The following is a 9,171-nucleotide window of genomic DNA, read 5'->3' on the forward strand; positions in this document are numbered from 1 at the left end:
TTGAGTATAGTAGTTGCACATGAGAGGGTTGGGATCAACTTTTAAGTACCCGTTGGATTAACTTAGATATGTTTGAAATACACTAATTGTATTTGGACAGTGTGACAAATAACAATGACAGAAGTTTCTTCCTTTGTAGGACAGAGAAAGTAGATAAATGCTGTCATATATTTCTATTAACATGCAATGCATTCAGTTTTTCCTTGTTCTGTGAAAATTGCCTTCCTCATACAGCCTACTTAATTTTGGAAAATTCTGTGATGGACGCTTACAGCTTTCCTTAAAATCTGGAAGAATAAAGTCTAAGTTTAAATTATGTTTAAAAGTATGAAGAATGAAACAGGATAATTTTTATTTTTAGAAGGTTTATTTCTGTAGGTAAATGACAGTTCCATGTCTTGTATATATTTAGGTATGGACCTTTTAGAGAGGTATTATTGATACCTTTCTACTTATTGATATTCAAGATATGCTTGAAAATGAATGAGGTTAGTATTATACATCTGCAAAGAATCAAGACTCTACCTTTAATTAGCTTTTCCCATATATCACTTCTCAGGGCCTTCCAATGACTCTAGTCACTTTTAGATTTTAAGTTTGGTAGATTAACTGATTATCTTTTTAATTAGCTGCTCTTCTCTAATTTTGTTTCATTTTGCTTCCCTTGTATGTTTCAACTAGACAAATTTGCTACTTTCAGGATACTTTATATGTGCCATTTCTTTTCTGACATGTCTTGTCGAAGTTTTTCTGTATTTTATTCTTGATTCTGTACTACATAAAGTTGTTCTCATTAGAGTCTAATCACACACACTCCCATCCCTTATTGTTTTCACTTTTCAAATATATGTTTAAATATGATGAAACTATGTTCCACTTAAATGCATAGAGAGGGACATTTCTGTACAGCATTTTCAGATTTGCAGAGCATTTTTCTTAGAACAACCCTTTGATATCTATATAGTACATATCCCCATTTTATAAATGAAGAAATTGATCCCCAGAGGAGAGAAATGATTAGGCCAGAGTCATAATCCAGTTTCAGAATCAAGACATGAACCCAAATCTTCTGATTAAGGGATTTGTTCTTTCCCTTTTCACGGTTTTTCAATAGTGATGCTAGAAGTACCAGCATTTAGTAACTCCAAGAACTGCCTCCTCTTCTCAACTTCCATACTTAACCCCTCCACCTAGAGTTTCAGGTTAGTGTGGGAAATATTAACGTTTTATGAATTTGGAAAAAACAAAATAAAGTATTCTTTTTATCTTGTCAAAATTTTTTACAGGCAGTATCCATTTATGTTCCAAGACATATATAAACATGTGTATTAACAAAGATATGCATAATGCACAAATGGACTGATAGCCTTTTCTTACATGTAATTCTAAAATGCATAAGGATCATAATCTTGCCTTTTTTCTTTTTCTTTTTTTTTTTTTTTTACTTTCTTGCTAAATTTTCATGTTGTATCATATTTTGTGTTGGTATTCTTGAAAATGTCTTCACCTATATCTTCCACAGAGGAGCTGTCTTTCATTCCAGAAACTCTCCTAGAATCAGACCTGGAAGGACACTTAGCCCCAAATCCTCATTATCCAATGAATAAACGGAGACTCAGAGTTTTGAGGTGACTTGCCTATGATTTCACAAGTCATATATGTTAGGGTTATATGATTTGAACCTTTAAATCTTCCAGCTTCAAAGCCAACATTTTTCTTTATATATCATGGCTACATAATACTCAGTTTTTCCATTATCTTTCATTTCTGCTTCATGTACATTTGGGTCAACTATTTTCTGGATGATATCCCTAATTCTTGCATGTATGTATTAGCAAATGCCAAAGCCTGGCTGAGCTGATACCTCTTTCTTTGTTGCCCTTTTAGTCACCTGGTAGGTATTTTGTATTTTTTTTAGGTTTTCAGTATTCATATAACATCATAATGGAAGCAAGAAGACCATAAGACAATATGAATAAAACATTTATATAATACCCACTTATTGATTGCAATATTTGTAAAATCTTTAAAATCTAGTATTGATTTTATACACATACACGCACACACATATATATATATATATGTATATATACACAGGACTACTTCCCTATGCATTATCCATATATATATATATATATATATATATATATATATATATATATATAATTATCCTTATTCCTCAATTTTAATATTTCATTTTTCCATTTTAGATGTTAATAGTAGCCAAAATTAGATATGCTAATATTTTTATAATATGCTTCATAAAGATAAGATTGATTACATTGATGATCAGAAGAATCAATTGATTCTATTATAGAATTCAATATGTAATATATTGATAGTACAGAATTGATGAAAGCTTTGGTGTATTATCCCCAAAGTCATAGAATTTTAAGTTCCCATCTAGCCTGCTGCTTCCTCCCCAGTTGTTTATGGAGCAGAAGCAAAAGCTTTTGTGTCATGGTATTGGCAGCAAAATTCTGCAAGCAGTGAGGCTCAAAAAACAACAGAATTGAGACACAGTGAAGGCCCAGTTAAGCCCCTCCTCTTCCAATGAGACTTTCTAAGAACAAGAACTTCTCTCTAACTTGAAGTGCAGTTGTGGTCATGGTGGTGGTGTTTTTTTTTATAGGATCATGAATTAGAGCAAAAAGGGACTTGAGATGTCACATGATGTCCATCAACACACCCTTATTTTAAAGATGAGGAAATAAGTTCCCAGAGGGTTTTGGGATTTGTGCAAAGTAACAGAGATGGTAAATGACAGAGCAGGAATTTTAAACCACTTCTTTGATTAACTCTTCCTTTATACCACATTGAAACTAATTGTTAGTCAATGGGCAACAAAAAGAGTTAAACAATGAATTTTTCGTAGACTTCTTGTTGAGATTATATATAATATATTATTATTATTATATGTCATTAAGCGATCATTAAATAAGTACTAAATAAAATAATTTTCCCCAAATCATAATTTATATTTAAAATGGAATGCTTCCCCAAACTGCCACCTTACAAGGTGTATTTATAAACAGTTCAATTTCCTAATATTATTGGATAACATGACTAAAATTTCATTTTCTACCATACAAGATGAAAAATAATATACTTCTTCAGACAGAATGATATATCTGTTTTGCCTTTTAGCTTGTTTTAGGCACATTCCACAAATGATAGTCTGCAGATATGTGGTTCATGCCATTTGTCTTTTGTCCCAATGCTGTTTGACTTTTTTGACTTCACATATCATCTGCTGTTTTTGTTGTTAGCCCTAATTAGACTTTTGATTTCCAGTCCCGTCCATCCAGTTTTCTCTCAGTTAAATTGCTGATATAATTCTTGGAGCATAGGCAAGTTGTGTGCATATTAAGTATTGCAAGCATAGAGTTTAACTATTTCAATTATAGTAAAAAAGCAATGCGTCAGAAGCAGTTTCGTGCATAATTCTAAAGTTTTTCTTGAAGTAAAGTCTTTTGTCTTCTAATATTTTGTCCTATAAGGCCTTCATTTTCTTTATTCCTTTGCCCATTCTGCTGACTTAGAGGCAAGAATACTGTCAAATCTCTTCATTCCCCCTTTTATTGTTTTGGTATTGTTTTGTCCTGTGCCTGAAATACTTCTTCTCAGCTTGTCAAAACTTCCTGTGTTCAAGGACTTTTGAAATCTAACTGTCCTCAGAAGTATTTCTCTCCTTCACATAGAAGGAGAAGGTAGACTAGCCATGTATTGCTATTTCTACTCGTTTTCAATTGTATTTATATTTGAACATAATAAACACAATTCTGTTCAGTAAATACTTAAGGAATATTTTAAGGACTTATACCCTATTAGGGTTGTTGAAATATTACTAGAAAGAAACAACTCAAACCCCTTCTTTACATTATATAAAAATAGATTCTATGGTACAGAAATTTTTATTAATATAATTCCTTTTATATATTTATTTACATGTTTTTCTGTTTCAGATTATAGGCTCCTAAAAAGCATTCACCACACTTTGTATGTTGTGTATTCTTTATTCACTATCCAGACTTGCAGGTGAGTTTAAAAGATGACAGTAATGTAATATAGACATTTCCATTATTTAGTATGTAAAAATGTCAGCTATTAACCATGATAAAGATCATTTTTAGCTTTGACTAATCCCCATAATATGTACTTCCCATCAGTTCACAATGTAACTCCCCTATTATTTAGTAAAGGGTCTTAAGAAATTACTGAAAAATTCATCATCCCATGGCCAACCTATTGATAAATCTCTTTGAACTTAGCTAAGATAATTAATAATAAAAAAGCAATTCTTCACCAAGCCAAAAGTATGTTCAGTTCCGGTGATGATGTGATGCTGCTTCCTTATCATATAGCCTTTAAATAGGTATAGGTGTACCTTATTTATGGATAAGTTACTAGAAGGCTTTTCATCCTATATCAAAACAAAAATCTAATCAGAAAGGACTTTATATGTATAGACAATATTTTTAATTAGTATAGAATATCAAACTAAACTATTGTCAGACACTTTTGTTATTGTAAAACTATTAACCACAAATTTGAGTATTTTAGTTGAGCAAATTGTATTATGTGAATTTATATACTCTTTAAAACAAGTTACTGAGTTTGCTACTTTTAATTTTTATGTAACTATACAATAACTGAATTCACTACTAATGGCTTTTTCAAACACTTTATTTTGTTATTCTGCATTATTTTATTTTAGTTGTTTTTGCTTATAGCTAACGTTAAGATTTTAGCTAAAAAAGTATACTTTTTAATTAAGTAGTATTTTGTTACCTGGAAGATATTACATGCAAATTTATCTTATCAGATACTAACTCTCTGGAATGATTTTGGAAAATTCTGTGATGGACGCTTACAGCTTTCCTTAAATCAGGAAGAATAAAGTCTAAGTTTAAATTATGTTTAAAAGTATGAAGAATGAAACAAGATAATTTTTATTTTTAGAAGGTTTATTTCTGTAGGTAAATGACAGTTCCATGTCTTGTATATATTTAGGTATGGACCTTTTAGAGAGGTATTATTGATACCTTTCTACTTATTGATATTGAAGATATGCTTGAAAATGAATGAGGTTAGTATTATACATCTGCAAAGAATCAAGACTCTACCTTTAATTAGCTGGTGCCTAGCATAGGTGTAAATAGTGAGTATGACAGTTTACCTTAAAGGGGAGTAGCAGTGGACTGGGCAGCAAAGATTTTTTTAAAGAACCTTTTAAAAATAATATTTTTTCTGATTAATAATGAAGATAGGATAAATTATACAATAAGGACAAATGAGAACATAGATAAGATGTAGCTTACACACCAGAAATCACAGGATCATAATACAAGGTCTTAGAAAAACAAATCATCAATGGTCAAAAAATATGAACAGGTAGTTTTGAAAGGAAGAAATTCAGTCTATCAGTAACCATATACAAAGCAACAAAAATAAAAGAACAAACTCTAGATTCTAAGAATTAGAGAAATTAAAATGAAAGCAACTCTGAGGTTCTATTTTATATCCATCAGATTTGCAAAAATTATAAGGAAAAAAAAGGAAAATGTCAGATGTTGGTGGGACTAAGTTAAAAGACATGTTTATTAATATAGTACCTATGGGGCTTTAAGTAAGTCTGTACTGGAATGTAATTTGGAACTATGCCCCAAAAGGCACTAAATTGTGCATAATTTTTGACAAGTGATAATATCACAAGGCTATAGCCCAAAAGAATCAAACTAAGAAGGAAAGGACCCAGACAAAAAGAAATTTGTGGCATTTTTTTTTGTAGTGGCAAGGAATTGGAATTTAATGGCATATCCACCAATTAGGGAACGTCTGAACAAATAAGACCTATGAATGTAATGGAATACTATTCTGTTTTAAGAAATGAAGGGAACAGTTTCTGAGAAACTTTGGAAGACTTATATGAACAGATAGCAGAGTGAAGTGAGTAGAACTAGGAAAACAATTTATATAGTAGCAATACTATAATGACAACTTGAAAAACTTTAGAACTCTAATGTGTAATGACCATCGAGGTTCCAAAGGACTCCTGATGAAATATGAAATTCTGGCAGAGAAATAATGGATTCTAGAATACACATGTATGGCATGTATTTTGGGGGTATGATTTATTTGGGATTTTGTTTAAGCTGTTGCTTCATGCTTATTTTTTATAGGAAGTTTTCTTTTTAATCAGTGTAGAATAGGAGAGGGAGAAAGTAGATTTTAATAAAAAGAATAAAGTTAAAAAGAATTATATACTTATTTTAAGTATTTAGAAGATGGTAAAGTGCAGTTTAACATTTTTATCATGTACTTGAGTTCTTGAGATCCATGATCCTGCCACACCACCTCATGAATCACTCCGATCAAAAACAAAAACATAAGAAAACCCTTTTAGTGGCAAGCTATTCTGAATTTAGCCAGGCTAAATTCCATCAGCTCACAATGCAACTCTCCTATTATTTTGTAAAGGGTCTTAAGACAGATAGTCAAGAATTGCCAGATCTTGCCCGCCATTTTCACTCAAAAAAAAAAAAACTTGTTTTAGTTGAAAACTGAAGAGGAGGAAGAGGATTTGCCATATCAATTATTTTAAAGGCATATTTAAAGTAATCAACAAATAATATCTTGTGCCTTGCTACTTTTTCCTCTTGTTTTTACTCTAGTCTAAAGAAAAAAGATTTAACTGAGCCTTGTTGATTATAGTAAATTACCTAAAAGATAGCCAGAAAAGGGTTCCACAAACCATTTCTGTCCTTGTGGGACTCCTTCAGTAATCAGGATCTATGGACTCTTTTCAGGATATTTTTTTAAATTAAGTAAAATACATAGGGTCACCAAAAGTCAATTATGTTAAAGTAGCTAGAAAATAAATTAAAAACAAATTCACAAACCCCAGTTAGGAAGCCCTGCCATAGACAGATTCATCCCCCACAGTGCCTGTTTGTTGAGGAGACAGCCAAAGTGAAATAGAACTGGCAAAGTATGATAGGCCACTTGTAAATTATCCTAATGTCAAAACTGACTCCCAGGTTGAAAACAGAAACTGAAATATAGAATTATCTGTTGGAATTTGTTAGTGATATATAAGAATGCTGATGACTTATGTGCATTTATTTTGAATCCTTCAACATTGCTAAAGATGTGGATTATTTCTTTTTTTTTTTTTTTTTTTTTTTTTATTTAATAGCCTTTAATTTACAGGATATATACATGGGTAACTTTACAGCATTAACAATTGCCAAACCTCTTGTTCCAATTTTTCACCTCTTACCCCCACCCCTCCCTAAATGGCAGGATGACCAGTAGGTGTTAAATATATTAAAATATAACTTAGATATACAATAAGTATACATGACCAAAACATTATTTTGCTGTACAAAAAGAATCAGACTCTGAATTATTGTACAATTAGCTTGTGAAGGAAATCAAAGATGCAGGTGTGCATAAATATAGGGACTGGGAATTCAATGTAATGGTTTTTAGTCATCTCCCAGAGTTTTTTTCTGGGTATAGTTAGTTCAGTTCATTACTGCTCCATTAGAAATGATTTGGTTGATCTTGTTGCTGAGGATGGCCTGATCCATCAGGACTAATCATCATCTAGTATTGTTGTTGAAGTATATAATGATCTCCTGGTCCTGCTCATTTCACTTAGCATCAGTTCGTGTAAGTCTCTCCAGGCCTTTCTGAAATCATCCTGTTGGTCATTTCTTACAGAACAGTAATATTCCATAATTTTCATATACCACAATTTATTCAGCCATTCTCCAACTGATGGACATCCATTCAGTTTCCAGTTTCTAGCCACTACAAAAGGGCTGCCACAAACATTCGTGCACATACAGGTCCCTTTCCTTCTTTATAATCTCTTTGGGATATAATCCCAGTAGTAACACTGCTGGATCAAAGGGTATGCACAGTTTGATAACTTTTTGAGCATAGTTCCAAACTACTCTCCAAAATGGTTGGATTCGTTCACAACTCCACCAACAATGAATCAATGTCCCAGTTTTCCCAGATGTGGATTATTTCTAATAGCTTTTTGAAATACAGAGTTCTAATGGACTTTGAGTATCAACTAGAACTTTTAGTTTAAAATAGTGTCTTTGTATGAATATAGGACTAAGCTATAAAAATTAGCATACTATTACAGAAAATGTATATTCATATAGTCTTAATTCCCTAAAAAAAATTATAACATTGATGTAAGCATAATTGAATTGAAAATACTCAAAGAGAACCTTGGAAAGATACACGGTGGGTGCAAAGCATATTGCAACATAACAAATGAGAAACTTCAAAGAACTGGAGTAAAAAATGTCATAGGGGAAATGCATAGTGAAAAAAAGATAGCTTTGTCAGGTGTCAAAGAAGATTGATGACAAGGTGAACAGACTCATATTCCACTGGTAGTATGGAAGTGTCAGGAAAAAAACAAGGAAGGGTTTTCAGCAGGTTAGATAGACACCTTTGGTGAACCTGTGAGAGGACAGGGGCAAGAATTACCCAGGAGAAGTGAGCAAAGAGCAGTTAACCGTCTGCATTGTTTAAGGGAACATTCAAATAGGATGTTTAAAAGGATCTATGAATACAATAGATAACTATTAGACTTCTACATTTATTTTCTTTCAAAAATAACATCTGAATTATGTTTTTCCATTTTTTTTTTTACATTTCTTTGAATAGATTGATTACCAAATGGAAAGAATCAGCATGCAGTAATTTTTATAATTTTTATTGATGCATTTTAGTTTGAAGTAACTGTCATTTCTAGAAATATCAACTCCTCCACTGACCTATCCCTTATTTTAAAAAAAAAAAAAAACTTTCAACTAGACATGCCAAGACTATGGTTTAAAAACATAAATGATGTGCTCAATCACACCTAGTTTCTCTAGTTACTGTCTCATGACAATAACACCACTTGAATGAAACTGTGTGGTTGTTCTACATGGCATCAGTTTATAAATAGATCCTAAACCCTTTATCTCTAGCTTCTTTTTAACAATGTTATGGACTTATGGTCCCTGATTTCATCTAAATTCTGGTTAAAGCTATTTATATTTTCAACTTATACTACTTTTAGAGGTGAACTCATATACACATATAGAAAAAGTGGATATGTATCCAAAAATTATCTATTTTCAGAGTATCCCTTAG

Source organism: Sarcophilus harrisii, chromosome 5 (genome assembly GCF_902635505.1).
Source record: "Sarcophilus harrisii chromosome 5, mSarHar1.11, whole genome shotgun sequence".
Taxonomy (NCBI): domain Eukaryota; kingdom Metazoa; phylum Chordata; class Mammalia; order Dasyuromorphia; family Dasyuridae; genus Sarcophilus; species Sarcophilus harrisii.